Below are 14598 nucleotides of genomic sequence, written 5' to 3' on the forward strand. Positions count from 1 at the left end.
AATGAACAATTCACTAGCCTGTCTTAGTAATTGATAAACACCTCACACCCATTGTGTTCAGAGGATCCGGTCTGGGGTGCACAGCAGGGTTAGCTCGCATAAGCATTCTCCTTGAGTTGCGAACACAAAGAGATAAAAACAGAGACAGAAACACTCACTGATAGTCAAGTTTTTAAAGTGAAATCTGCAAGGCAAATTCTAGTCAAATTCAGATGATGAGAATGCAGGAGGATAGTTAGAAGTTATATTGTTTAAATCACTAAGGTGACCCACTGACGAGGGGAAGCATAGCGTGTTTGTTGGTTTTTGTATTATCACACAAAGTCAAGTTGTACTGATAAGTGAGTCTGATGACAACTGCTGCTCTATATGTTCACATGCTGTAAAATAACGTAGCTTGAATGATTCATATCTGGTCTCATCCTACTGTGATTTTTCAGTCTACTTTTGAAAGGATTGTAGAAACATGAATGGGGGTACGTGCAAAAGACATAAATATCTAGGTCAGTTACGGCCCTGAATTACACTGTTGTACTGTTTGAGATTGGCCAGTACAGGCACACTCCTAACTACAAGATGCTCAGACTGCTTTAGGGAGTGACTAGCACTGCAAGAATATCTAAGACAAAATCTACATTCACAACTATATTATTCAGATATTCATAAATTTTAATAAGTTACATCAATCTGTCTACTTAATGTGATTGTTCACAAGTACTTAACAGTATATGTAATGACAATGAAGTATGCAAATAAATAAGTATTCTTATTTACTCATAATGCATCATCTATTCTCTTCACAGAGCAAGAACCCAGAGGCCCTCCAACCAAACCTGTAGCTACTCACCAAGCAGCAACTGTCATCACTGTCACTTGAAGCAGATACCAGCACGCATACAGTATGGGAGAAGTTGCTTGTGATATTGAGAAAGAAGTGCAAGGAGAATCAATGAGCAGTGCTGAGAAAGGAGTAGCTGGTATGGGACAGGGGCCCAGCATGCCTAATACCTTGCTGAGTTGTATGGGGATATAAACCTTGCTGGGACTACTTTTCCATGGATCCTGATACAGCACTATGCCCATAATGATGACTCACTTGCTCCTTGTATAGTACATTGGAACGTAGTCTGGCTTGTGCATTAGGAATTCAGCAATAAAATATGAATGGTCATCTCGCATTACTGATATCATGGAGAAACTGTTGTTTGCATCTCAGTTTGCTATTGTGCACGTGGCAACACTAGCAACAGTAAAGTCCTCAGTTAAAAAGGTCATAGACACAGAAAGACCATCTCTTATGAATACTCCCACTATTGCTACAGAGGCTAGAGGATTCAAATTCTAAAATGCAAACATATCTGGCTTCAACTAACTTGGAGAACAGTTATCAGCAACTGTGAGGGAATAATACTGTACTATGAACTCATGTGTATGTGCTCCAATTCTGAGATAGATCAACAGACTTCATGTGGACACCAGCAGCTGACGTGGAGTCGCATGTATAAGTTGCAGTAGGTGTTCTTTTGAAAGCAATAAGCCCTTAGCAACACCTTTGTAAATGTAACCGATGATGGTACATCCAAATTAGTCACATATATAGGTAGCAAGCCTTCTCAATTTTGCAGTTTGGCAGTTGGCTATGTAACCATCCATCTCATTCAGTGAGGGGAGTGCTTAGTAGTATGGCACATGCAAAACCAATACAAAATGTTTGTGACACAAAAACATACAGCACATTACATAGGTGCACCATTATCACCATAATTTTATTATCTCTTTCAATTTGTGATTCTCATTTTTTGGGGAAAGAAAGTGTCAGAAAAATTATCAAAAATGTTTGACCTCTGAGATATCTCCTTTGGAGGTTTGGAAGGGCAGTGGTGACCTGCTTTTCAGATGGTTATGTCCTTGCAGGTGTTCATGGACTGGGTGGCACATTTCAGTCACCGTCTCCTTGACAAGCCTGAGCATCTTTATAGAGTGCTTCTTTCCCTCACCCAGATAGCTACCTGTTGTAATATAAAATAAACACAGAAAATGCTGGAAATACTCAGCAGGTCAGGCAGCATCTGTGGAGAGAGAAACAGAGTTAACGTTTCAGGTCGATGACCTTTCGTCAGAACTTCTTGTAGTAGATCTGCTGCCTCAGGTAAACCTGCTGCCTTAGCCAAACCTTCCTCTTCCCTCTGTAATCCAAGCCCTCCCTTTCTTCCTCCTCCTCTGAAATATACTTGCCATGTCCACTAAGACCATGCTCTCTGACAAAATGTATTATTCACATTTGTCACTGCTATGGTGATAGCTTGAAATGCTTCCATTTGTTAAGCTCATTTACTTCAGGTCTGATTTGGAGTAAAATACTCACTTTTCATTTTAATTGTCCAGCTGTGAATGCTCCAAGCAATTATCAATAATGTACTTAGCAAAGTTAATAAGTAAAAACAGACTTTTTGCTCACTTTTCACTATTTTTTGTAAATCCATATTTGGAATGCTAGGGATCCTTAGATCTGGATTCAACAAATAATAGTCCATTTGCACTATCTAAATATATTTTACCATTATTTACTCAGTTTTTTGCTACACTTAGCAGAAAGGCAAACATTGATTATATATTAAAATGGTGGGCAAGTAATAATATTCTTTTTCAAAATGCATTGAAAAGTTCTATGTCAACCTGTTCAGATACTTTTACACGGTATCCTGCTGGCACACTTTTCTAATACTTCCAACTGAGGTCGTTTCTCATCAGCCCTCAGATATTTTTCCAACTACCTTCTCGGAGGTACTTTTCGACTCCTCCACTGTGGTAGTTTCCTCCCACCCTTGTGGAGATACTTTTACAACTCCACATTCCCCCCTCCTCCCCTCCCCCCACCCCTCTGAGGTTCCTTACACTGAGGTCGTTTTTCTAACCCCTGCTGAGGTACTACTTCAAAATATTCCTACTGTGATAGTTTCCCCCACCACAACTCCCTCACCTCTGCCTGGCATCCTGCCCGATTCCCCTCCTCCTTCCCCTTTTTATCGGCCTTGGTCAAATTATCCCTTCTGCTTTCTAACCATGGTTAGTCTAAAGACAGTACTTAGTCTTGACCAGTTGTGTGCAACACCAAGGGACTCTGATTTGTTTCATTTAAAAAATTTGAAAATAATTTAAAACCTGAAATTCCAAAGCTAGCCTGTAAAAAATAACTTTGTTTTTAATAAGTACAAATATAAACTCCCTCATGAAAACCATAAAATGTTATTACACGTAGTTTCAGGCCAGATTTAAAATGTATGAAGCTAGTGCTCCCCAGGTGGCTGCAGAGGGAATTCCCAAATGTATCATGGAACTAAATCAGATGGAAATCCCCATCATCATCATAGGCGGTCCCCATAGCACCTGCACAGTCCCTTTCTTCCAAGTTCAATTCATTAAAAGGACTGAAGATATATGGTGAGAAGATGTTGAAATTAGTAAGAACAGAGCAGTCTTGTACAGCCAAATGATTACTCCTGTTCCCAAACTTTCCTATGAACTGCCTCCAACTCTACTCCCCACTCCAACAGAAACAAATTCTGTCCTCATAGGTGCACAACCAACTTAAAATCCCGCTGATCTCATCTCAACAAGAAAATGGACATGGAACCACCTTTACTTCTTGGGAAGCTTATTATGCTATTTTGCTAAAACTGTTTAAGTATTTCAAAATCAGTTATTATGCAGTTCACTTATAATTTAAAATACAGATAATCTCAGCAGACTGAAAGCCTTCTACTTTTGTTTTGCAAACATTCAATAGTTACAGCATGTCAGCTATGATTATGTACATATTACAATGTATTCTTGGTACATAGGAATGAAAAATTCTCGCACTAGATCCTTCTCTGCCACCTTCCTGGATCTCCTACTACTCTGCATCACCCTTCAAAAAGCTTTGTCCTTTGCAAATAAGGCTCCCAAACTCCATGACATTATTCTAGACGAGTCCATCAACATCTGGGCCTTACAGCTGGTGATTCCTTCCCCTTACTGAGACCACCCTTGTGCAGCTATACATTGCAGTACATCTCCCCCACTGTAATTGCTCTAGCAGTGATGTGGCCATATTGAATTTCAGACTGTCTCCTTACTCCTCTGGCAGCTTTTCTGCCTTTCAACATCTCATCCTTCATTAACTCTTTCACTTCACCTTGTCTACCACCCTCCCAAGTACCTTGCCAAATTCCGAGCAAAATTGTCACTTCTCTCCTCACTGAGCCTCTGCACTGAGAAACTTCTGATTCTCAGTGATTTCAACATTCACCTAAATTCCTTCAGCTATGTCTCCTTCATTTTTTCTGCAGCCATGTCCTCACTCAATCTCATCCTCTGCATAAATTCCCCACCCATTCAGAGTAAGGACCACCTCTTCCTGATGAAAAACTGCCACCTGCAACACAGTTCTTCTACTCACCCTCTTCATTTCCAACTGCAAATGCAAGGAGCTTGTGAATTTCTTGTCTCAATGATCTGACTATCAACTCAGCTGCCTCAGCCACCTCCTTTTTCTCACCTGTCCAAGACTCACACCAACCCACTCACACTCTTGCCCTGACCACAATACACTTTACAGCCTCTGCCTAACCTTTCCTCAGTTCCTCACCAAGCTCATCTCTTCCACAAGACCCCCTTCCTGCATTCTCAACCTTTCCTGGTGCAACAGTCCACCACACAATTGACTCAAATCTTGTTGATGTTGGCAATGGTTGCTTTGCCTCAGGCTCTATGGCCCCACCCTTCAAAATGGTAATTATTACCCTCACCACAAAGAAATACTTCTACCTTTTGTCCTCAACTGCTCTATTCACAAATTCCCCCTCCGTTTCCTCGAATATGTTATTGCCACCCAGCTTCATGCTGATCTCGGCAAAAATTCCTCTTCAAATTGGTCAGACCGGTTTCCACCCTGCTTACGTCTCTGAGATCTCGGTATTCAGTCATCAACAAGCTATCCTGTTTGGTTCCTTCCAAACCCCCACACCGTAGCCCGACTCCATCTCTCTCCATGGCAGCTTGCTCAGGCTAAGCCCGATGGCACAGTCTGTGTGTTGCTTGACCCTGTGCTGAGCTTCAAACTCCACTTACTAGTCACCACCAAGACTTATTTCCACCATCGCCGCCCCAACCTCACTCCACTGCTGCTAAAATGCTTATCCATACATTTGTCACCTGCAGACTTGATTACTCCAATATTCTCCTTGCAATCCCCCTCAGTTCCGCTCTTTACAAATTGCAACTCGGCCAACACTCTGTCACCAGCATTCTACCCATACTACATCCAACTTTCCTATCACCCCTGTCCTCGCCAACCTTCATTGGCTTTCTATTCCCCAGTGCAATGATTTCAAAATGCATTCTCATCTCCATGTGCTTCCGTGGCTTCACCCGTCCCTACTTCTGCAACTGCCTGCAGCCATATGTTCCTGTATGTGCATTCTGCTCTTCCAACTCTGGTGTCTTTTTGATTCCCCCTCTCCGTCTGCTCCACTATCGGTTGCAGAGCCCATAAGCTATCTCAGCCCCACACTTTTTATCACCTAAACCTCCTCCACTTTGCTGCTCCTCTTTCTTCGAGAAACCCTTCAAAATCTGCCTAATTGATTACACTTTTGTTTTGTGGTTAGTTATTTTCATCTGAGTGAAGTTTTTTTTAAAGCCATTTTATAATAAAGGTGCTTATATAATCACAGGTTGTTGTTACATTATATATGGCACAGTTTGACAAGCAAATTATTATTCTACACGACCATGGATAACATTTGTAATTAGCATATATATATATTTAGCATATATCTGTGACCACTTCAGTAGGACACATTCTGGAGTATATTGGGCAGGAAGTTAAGGAGTTTATTGGGATCACACGGTTGTTCGAGTATACAGCTGCTCAGCCCGCCTCTGTGCTGCGTTGTTTAACTTTAGTTTAGCTGCCCAAATGGGGTAGGTAAAGGTGTACTAGATTGTTGTACCTTTTTCCACCAGATTTTGCAGCTCAATTTAATTTCTACTTTATCTGCCGTGTTATTCTGGACTATACGCGTTTTAAAACTACAAATGAACTGCACAAGAACATTAAAAAAAATACTAAACCGTACCCAACCACCCAGCAAAACAGCACCTCGATTTAGAGTGTTTTTATGCGCGGGTGCCTTTTGCTTTGGCCAACCCGCAGTATATTTAAAGCCGTGCGTAACAGCACATAGAGATTCAGCAAATGTGGTACGGAGGTTTCCAGTTGTGTGGAGAATCTTCGCGTCCTCGAGGTCTCCCAAACCGGGCGACGTCACAGTAGCAGCATTGTTAAAAGGAGGGCGGCGCACGACGTCCCTTATTTTGTGTTTCTTTGGGGCGAAGTCTCTCGCCCCTCCCCGCACCACCACCACCATCATCATCATCATCCCGCGAGGGCATTCGGTTTGGATGACGCCATAGCAGACGCTGCCGAAGTTTCCCGAAGGTGTTCGGGCGGACTCGGCGGCGGGCGACGGTTTGGCTTGGTGTCCGTGGAAAGTGTGTTAAGTAGCGCTTTGGAGTAAAGAGACGCGGCTGGTGAGATCGAGCCCGCGTCGAGTGTTTGTGTGAACGAGAGAGGACAAAAAAAACACATACACATACACTTAAAAAAAACTTGAAAGCCAGAGGAAGAGTTTTATCTTTGGGTGCGGTTCCAGCGAGCGAGCGGTGAGAGGGAGCTGGCTGTGGGTGCCCGTGTGCCCCGGGCTTTGAGTTAGGGCAGCGAGAGCCGGGCAGTTGGACATTATGCATGGAGCTGAGGCAGACTTGAGACGGCCGTGTGCGGTGAGTACAGAAGCACTAAAATCTGCAGGAGATTTTTTTTTAAATTGGGAGAGTTTGACTTGAGTTTAGTGATTTTTTTTTTTGTTTGTTCAATCCGAAAATCGTCTGGTGAAGCCGGGCTCCCGTTTGTCGCCTGTTGAAATGGGAGCTTTTTATCCTGTCGGGAGAAACCGATTTGCTTTTGTATTTTTTTGATGTGTGATTTCCACCACCCCGATCTCCAGTTAAACCACTTTGTTTATTGGATTTCGAGGTTTTGTCAATTTTGAAAGCCAGATAAAACAAAACCACGAAGCCAAACTCCACCGCCTGTTGCAAAGCGAGAGAATCGAAGCCGCGATTGAAAATTCAGCCGAATAAACTTAAATTAGAAACAAAGGGAGTCCGCAAAAATCGTGCTGTTAGAATAACCAGTCTTACCTGCTGGCGTGTTCGGTTTGTAAATCTCTTATTTTGGGGGTGGTGGTTAGTAGGGTTGTTGCAAGAGGATGAGGTTAGCAACTGGAGACGATCCGTTCAAATGTGATTTTGATCTTAACTATATTCTCATGTTAACGTGAAGGAAGTGGATTTGTATCATTTTGTCGTCCGTCCGCCCCCCCCCTTTACTAAGTGCGGTCAGGTCGTTTTTGATTTCACACGCAACACCGACAAAAAGGGGTACAACACCATGCCTCGGGACACAGAATCCTTATTTATTAGGATGAAAAGTATGCTGCTGATTTCAACATAATTTCCAAACGAAGAGATGTTTCATTGAGTTTAAGGAAAGTGGTATTTGAAAAAAAATGGTGAAAGAAAATGTCAGCATCTGCTAATGAGAGAAACAACAATTTAATTTTCTTTTACGGATTGGCAATATCTGTTGTTTCTTGGCAGCCCTGGATGAGGGACGTTGAATCCTTGAAAAATATATTCGCTTAACAAGCAAGAATTAGCAAAGATTTTAAAAGGCTGATTTTTTTGGGTACGTTTTCATATTTTAGATTGATTGGGTTTGATCTATATTTACAAAGTATTCAGACTTGTGTCTTGGTTTAATTTTTGTATATAGAATTGGTTTTGAAACTGACGGATGCCGTATTCAAACCCGATCTTTAAAGCATATTTTTCTTATTAAAATGTGAATTAACTATTCCTATATAATTTTTCTGATTTTAAATTTAAATTTCTTTTTAAATTTTCTTTTTCTCGTTCCCCATTGAATTGTAAGTGTGTTTCAAATGGTGGCGTCGGCTCCTCCGTAGAGACCCCAACGATTGTGAGTGAGCTTGATATGCGAGGTTGTGCAATCGGGGATCAATGTAGCTGATCGGTTGGAGACGCTCCTTACTCGGAGACTTGATCCTTTACAAAAGCTTAGTGTAATTTTATCCTGCCGTCCAAAGGTTAAATCAAACGTATTTTAAAAGTATCGTGAAGGGCGACTTCAGGCGGGTTGATATGTTTTGAAAATACACGGTGGTTTTTGTAAATGCGATTTAAAAAAAAACCGTTCAAGCGCTCCTTAAGAATTTAACGTCGTTCAGCCTGTGATTAATTTGGGTATTTAAGTTTTTGGTGTGTTCTGCTGTTCACATGCACTCAAGTGTTGAAGATCATAGGGAAAGGTAAACATGAACGCATTTAGAGTTCTATCCATCCACTCTGAGGAGCTTGTACAGTAATACTGCACTCTAGTTATGAATTCTGACCTAGCTTTGTGTGAGAATGATCAACTGGTTCATAAGGATATCTCGTGCAAATGTATTGACTCTTGTATTAGATTACATCTATTTGTAGATGCTGCAGTATTTCAATTTTGGTATTTACCAATAAAATTGAGAAGATTTCTATATTTTAAAATACTTGTCAAATATATAAAATTGCCTACATTCTACATGGCTCAACATTGTATTAGTATAGTATATTAGCAATGCTGTACATTATAATTGCACTGAAAGCCTTTCATACAGTTAAATGAAGCTTATCTTGAATTATTAGAATTTTTATCCAATATTAATTAAACATTTTTGGGGCGTTAGGAATTGATTTTTGAAAGCCTGATTTTCTGCAATAGATCTTTTCCATAGGAGCCATCTTGTTCTCAACTCATTGCAATTATGTTTGACTTGTATCAAGCTTGCCAAGTGCAGCAATTGATTGGTACTCAATAAAATGACTTGAAAATGGGATGATTCTTCAGAGTTTGATGAGGCACTTTTTGAGTTGCTAAATTTTTACATTTTTGTGGGCTTTCTTTACCGGTGTGCAGTTGCAGCCAACATTCTCCCGCCCCATTCGAAGATGCAACACAGTTAACCATATGATAATACTGTGATCCCATTTTGGCATAGTGATTGTAAGTGGGATGTTATTGGCCAGAGTAGGAGTTGTTCATCACGATAATGTTTCTTTAGTTCTGGAGTGCAAATTGCACATTGCTTATCATTCTCTTCATCACCCCTTCTAAAAATATCCTATTAAAATCTGTTTATCCAAGTTTGTAAAATGAGAGCCTATATATATATTCTGAATGTACAGGCCTGTTAATACTTGTGAAGTTTAGTGCATAAATAATCTGATTTCTGACTTTTTATTCCTAAATTCTACTGGAGGAAAACATATTTTCACTTGATGTTGTGTATCTCAATCGCTAGAATAATTCTCATGAAGAACAGCACATTTATAAGTAGTGGTTCATTTTGCTATAGCATGGTGTTTCAATCTCTCAAGACTTAAAAACTTTGTCACACGAACTAGAGTTCCTTTCCAGACTTCATGAACTGAGAGACAAAACAGCTTACCAGTATCAGAGTCTTTATCCATACATCTCTACTCCTTTATTGTATATTTCAGTGCTGTGTATCTGGTGCTTTGTGGACTGTATAAACTAGTTACCTGATCTGTACCATTCTCGGAATAACTTCTCTAGTTTTAAAGATCAATTATTATTAATTAACAGTTAAACAACTTCAACTTCGAGTTAAACATTGGGAAGCTCGATGCGATCGCCTTTGGCTCCACCACTAACTCTGTAACCTTACGACCAATTCCATCTCCTCCCCAGCCAGGATCTCTGCTTGAACCAGACTGTTAGCAACCATGGTGATGTATTTAACCCCTAGCTGAGTTTCTGACCCTCCTATCTTTTCCACCTCAAAGACTGCCTACTTCCATTTGTAATATCAACCGTCTCTGCCTCTGCTTCAGCCCATCTGCTACTGAGACCCTCATCCATGCCATTGTCACCTTCAGACTCAACTATACAATGCTTTCCCGGCCAGCCTCCCATCCTCCACCCTCCATAAACCAGCTCAACCTATGTTTTGCTGTCAGTATCCTAACCCGCACCAAGTTCCACTCACCAATCACTCCTGTGCTCGTTGACCTACATTGGCTCCCATTCTCCTATCACCTTAAAATATAAATTCTCATCCTTGTGTTTAAATCTCATCATGGCGTCACCCTTCCTATCTCTGTAACCTTTTCCAGCCCAACAAGCCTCTGATAAATTTGCATTCCTCCAATGGTAACCTACTGTGGATCCTCCACTCCCACTCCTTTTTTTAAGGAAGCAATTACCCCTAGACTGCAAAGGTCAACGATCTGTGATCCCACTGTATGGAATCATTCCAAGCATCTGAGCGTTCCACTGGATCATTGCTGTTCTGCTGTAGCTAGGTTAACCAAGGACAACCCTGTGGCCACCTCTAATCTGGAGCAGGTTCCTTCTTGACTTCTAGCCCAATTTTCAGTGCCCAGGCTATGGGAACTTTGTCTCTGAAACAGGTGACAATTAATGATGCTGTCAGTTTTCTCAAGTCTGTTTCTTAATCCATTTACGTTGCAGATGAAATAGAACCATCTAATTCCCAGCAGTCACCCCTGACGATGCGTGTGAAATTCTTTCAGTCTCTTGAGCAGCGTCTCATGTTTCATATCCATGCAAAAGTATTGGAAGAATACAGGTCTGAGAGATCTGTGCTTTTGTGCGGATATTACATTCTTTTGACTCCAGACCCTGTGCAGGTCCTTCATTGCTGAAGCTGCTAGACCAATTCTCGGTATGTGTGGGCTGCTACAATCACTTGATAGTTTGCTACGTAGGTAGATAAAGTCATCCACTGAATCCAAGTTTTGTCTGACAACTTGACTGTCTTGCATCACAGCATATATGCCAACTGTTGTTTTGCCCAATTAAACTAGTACCCCAAAGGTGGCTGGCTCACCTTGACAGCTCTCCAATGTACCTCTAAGATTGCTCATGTCCTGACAGAGGAGGGCAATATCAACTGCTTGGTCCAGGTTGGAAAAAGAGGTCTGATCGATGATGACAATATTTGTAGAGATGCAGCTGAGGATCCAGTCCCCTGCACAACAGAAAACATTTGGATCTGGGATGTATTCCAGCCGTACTCCAGATCTGTTGTAGACTGGTCCGTAGATCTTGAATTAGCCTCCGGAGGATGTCGGGGATGCTAATGTTGGGTTCTCTTTTAGGCCCTCCTTAAAACCCATCTCTTTGACCAATATCTCCTATTTTGGTTCTGTGCCAATTCTATTCTCATTGCACCTCCTGAAGTGCCTGGACATTTTTTCTACGTTAACAGCGGTGTATAATTCCATGTTGTTGCTGTGTATGTGCCAAAACCTGTTAATTTATGTTAACTTGGAAAAGCCTACTTACCCTGCAGTGAGTAACACTTGAATCTTTTTTCTAGTGCTGGCTTTTCACAGGTGTTTGGCTGTGTGCCCAAGAAATGAAGGAAGAACCTTTTTGTAATTTCAATAGGTGGACTTTAGGGGCCCAGTCGTTTAAAACTTGGCCAGCTTTATGGAGAAAAATGTTTTGGACCCAAATATGCTTCTCTCGACCAGGGTGTTTTTTAAAAAATTATGGTGTGATGATAAATCTATATCTAACATGGAATATTAGAGTCTTAAACTTAAATAAAGCCAATTACATGGGTATGAAGGGCGAGTTGGCTAAGGTAGATTGGAAAAATAGATTAAAAGGCAGTAAATAAGCAGTGGTTAGCATTTAAATAAATATTTCATAATTCTCAACAAATATGCATTCCATTGAGAAACAAAAACTACACAGGAAAAGTAATCTATCTATGGCTAACTAAAGAAGTTAAGGGTAGCATTAGATTGAAAGAAGAGGCTTATAATGTTGCAAAGAATAGTAGTAACCATGAGGATTGGGAGAGTTTCAGAAACCAGCAAAGGAGGACCAAAAAATTGATAAGGTAAAAAATAGACTGAGAAAACTAGAAAAAAATATAAAAACAGATTGTAAGAGCCTCTACAAGTATGTAAAAAAGGAACAGAGAAGCCAAATTAAACATTGGTCCCTTAGAGGCGGAGGCAGGAGAAATTATTATGGGGAATCATCAAGATCCACAGCGTGGCCCTGGACAACGTGGACCATTGCCCATACCTCGGGAGCCTCTTATCAACAAGAGCAGACATTGACTATGAGATTCAGCACCGCTTCCAGTGTGCCATTGCAGCCTTCAGCCGCCTGAGGAAAAGAGTGTTCGAAGACCAGGCCCTCAAATCTGCCGCCAAGCTCATGGTATACAGGGCTGTAGTAATACCCGCCCTCCTGTGGCTCAGAGACATGTACAGTAGACATCTCGAGTCGCTGGAGAAATACCACCAACGATGTCTCCGCAAGATCCGACAAATCCTCTGGGAAGACAGACGCACCAACATTAGCATCCTCGACCAGGCCAATCTCCCCAGCATTTAAGCACTGACCACACTTGATCAGCTCTGCTGGGCAGGCCACATAGTTCACATGCCAGACACGAGACTCTCAAAGCAAGCGCTCTACTCGGAACTCCTTCATGGCAAACGAGCCAAAGGTGGGCAGAGGAAACGTTACAAGGTCACCCTAAAAGCCTCCCTGATAAGGTGCAACATCCCCACTGACACCTGGGGGTCCCTGGCCAAAGTCAGCCCTAAGTGGAGGAAGTGCATCCTGGAGGGCACTGAGCACTCGAGTCTCATCGCCGAGAGCATGCAGAAATCAAGTGCAGGCAGCGGAAAGAGCGTGCGGCAAACCTGTCCCACCCTCCCTTACCCTCAACGACTATCTGTCCCACCTGTGACAGAAACTGTGGTTCTTGTATTGGACTGTTCAGCCACCGAAGGACTCATTTCAAGAGTGGAAGCAAGTCTTTCTCAATTCCAAGGGACTGCCTATGATGATGAGGCAGTCCCTCGGAGTCGAGGATGACTTGCTTCCACACTGGAAATGAGTCCTCGGGTGACTGGAGAGCCCAATGTGGGACCTACAGTCTCTGTCACAGGTGGGGTAAATGGTGGTTGAAGGAACAGGTGGGTGGGGTGCCTGGGTTGCCGTGCGCTCCTTCCGCTGTCGACGCTTGGCTTCAGCTTGCTCTTGGTGAAGAGACTCTGTGTTCAGTGCCTTCCCGGATGCTTTTCCTCCACTTTAGTCGGTCTTGGGCCAGGGATTCCCAGGTGTCGGGGATGTAAAATTTTTTCACGGAGATTTTGAGAGCCTTGAAGCGTTTCCTGTGCCCATCTGGGGTTCTCTTGCCGTGCAGGAGCTCCGAGTAAAGTGCTTGTTTGGGAGTCTCGTGTCAGGCATACGGGCGATGTGGCCCGTCCAGCGGAGCTGCTCGAGCATGGTCAGTGTTTCGATGCTGGGGATATTGGCCTGAGCGAGGACACTGACGTTGGTGCATCTATCCTGCCAGTGGATTTGCAGGATCTTGCGGAGGCAGCGTTGGTGGTACTTCAATGTTTTGAGGTGCCTGCTGTACAAAGTCCATGTTTCTGAGCCATATAGGAGGCCGGAGGTATCACCACTACTCGGTAGCCCATGAACTTGGTGCCGGGTTTGAGGTCCTGGTCTTCAAACACATTCTTCCTCGGGCAACTGAAGGCTGCACTGGCACACTGAAGGCAGTGTTGAACCTCGTCGCATTGTCTGCCCTTGTTGACCGTATGCTCCCAAGGTATGGAGAATGGTCCACGTTGTCCAAGGCCTCGTCGTAGATTTTGATAACTGGGCGGCAGTGCTGTGTGGTGGGGCAGATTGGTAGAGGACCTTTGTCTTACGGATGTTTAGTGTAAGGCCCATGCTCTCATACGCCTCGGTGAAGGTGTTGACGATGGCTTGGAGTTCGGCCACCGAGTGTGCGCAGCCGCAGGCATCGTCTGCGTACTGTAGTTCGAGGACGGAACGACCTTTGATCTGGCCTGGAGGTGGCAGAGGTTAAACAGATTCCCATTTGTCCTGTAATTTTAGCTCCACTCCAGCGAGGAGCTTGCCAGGAAATGGCAGAAACGTGAAACAAATATTTTGTATCGGTGTTCACAGTAGAAGATGCAAAAAGCATACCTAAAATGGTGGGGAACCAAAGGTCTAATGAGGGTGAGGAACTTAATGCAATTCATATAAAGTACTAGAGAAACTAATTGGATTAAAAGCTGACAAATCCCCTGGACCTGATGGCCTACGTCCTAGGGTTCGAAAAGAGATGGCTGCAGAGGTTAGTGGATTCATTGGTTCTGAGCTTTCAAAATTCCCTAGATTCTATAATGGTCCCAGCGGATTGTAAGGTAGCAAATGTAACACTGCTATTCAAGAAAGGAGGGAGAGAGAAAACCGGGAACAATAGGCCAGATAGCCTGACATCAGTCGTCGGGAAAATGCAGGTATCCATTGTTAAGGAAGTGGTATCAAGTGCACCTTGAGTTTTGTTGCCGAGAGCATGCAGAAATCCAGCGCAGGCAGCGGAAGGAGCATGCGGC

General features: G+C 42.8%; 1 protein-coding gene and 1 long non-coding RNA gene across 9 annotated transcripts in view; one reads left to right on the forward strand and one right to left on the reverse strand.

The window, feature by feature from the left end:
• Positions 1–1747: 1747 nt before the first annotated feature.
• LOC139268479 (uncharacterized) lies at positions 1748–7357 on the reverse strand. Of its 2 annotated transcripts, none has more exons than XR_011594037.1 (2): positions 7246–7357; positions 1748–2069 (listed from the first exon to the last, which is right to left on the reverse strand). It is a non-coding gene; the product is annotated as an uncharacterized lncRNA (long non-coding RNA). The 2 variants fall into 2 exon arrangements; XR_011594038.1 differs by lacking the exon at positions 7246–7357 and adding an exon at positions 6123–6388.
• ptprfa (protein tyrosine phosphatase receptor type Fa) overlaps positions 6498–14598 on the forward strand; it is a 589458-nt gene continuing 581357 nt past the window's right edge. For all 7 annotated transcript variants that reach the window (XM_070886687.1, XM_070886691.1, XM_070886688.1 and 4 more), the window contains exon 1: positions 6498–6825. The gene's annotated coding sequence lies outside the window, so the exon portion shown is untranslated. The remainder of the gene's footprint in view (positions 6826–14598) is intronic.

The sequence above is a fragment of the Pristiophorus japonicus genome, chromosome 8, assembly GCF_044704955.1.
Source record: "Pristiophorus japonicus isolate sPriJap1 chromosome 8, sPriJap1.hap1, whole genome shotgun sequence".
Taxonomy (NCBI): Eukaryota; Metazoa; Chordata; class Chondrichthyes; family Pristiophoridae; genus Pristiophorus; species Pristiophorus japonicus.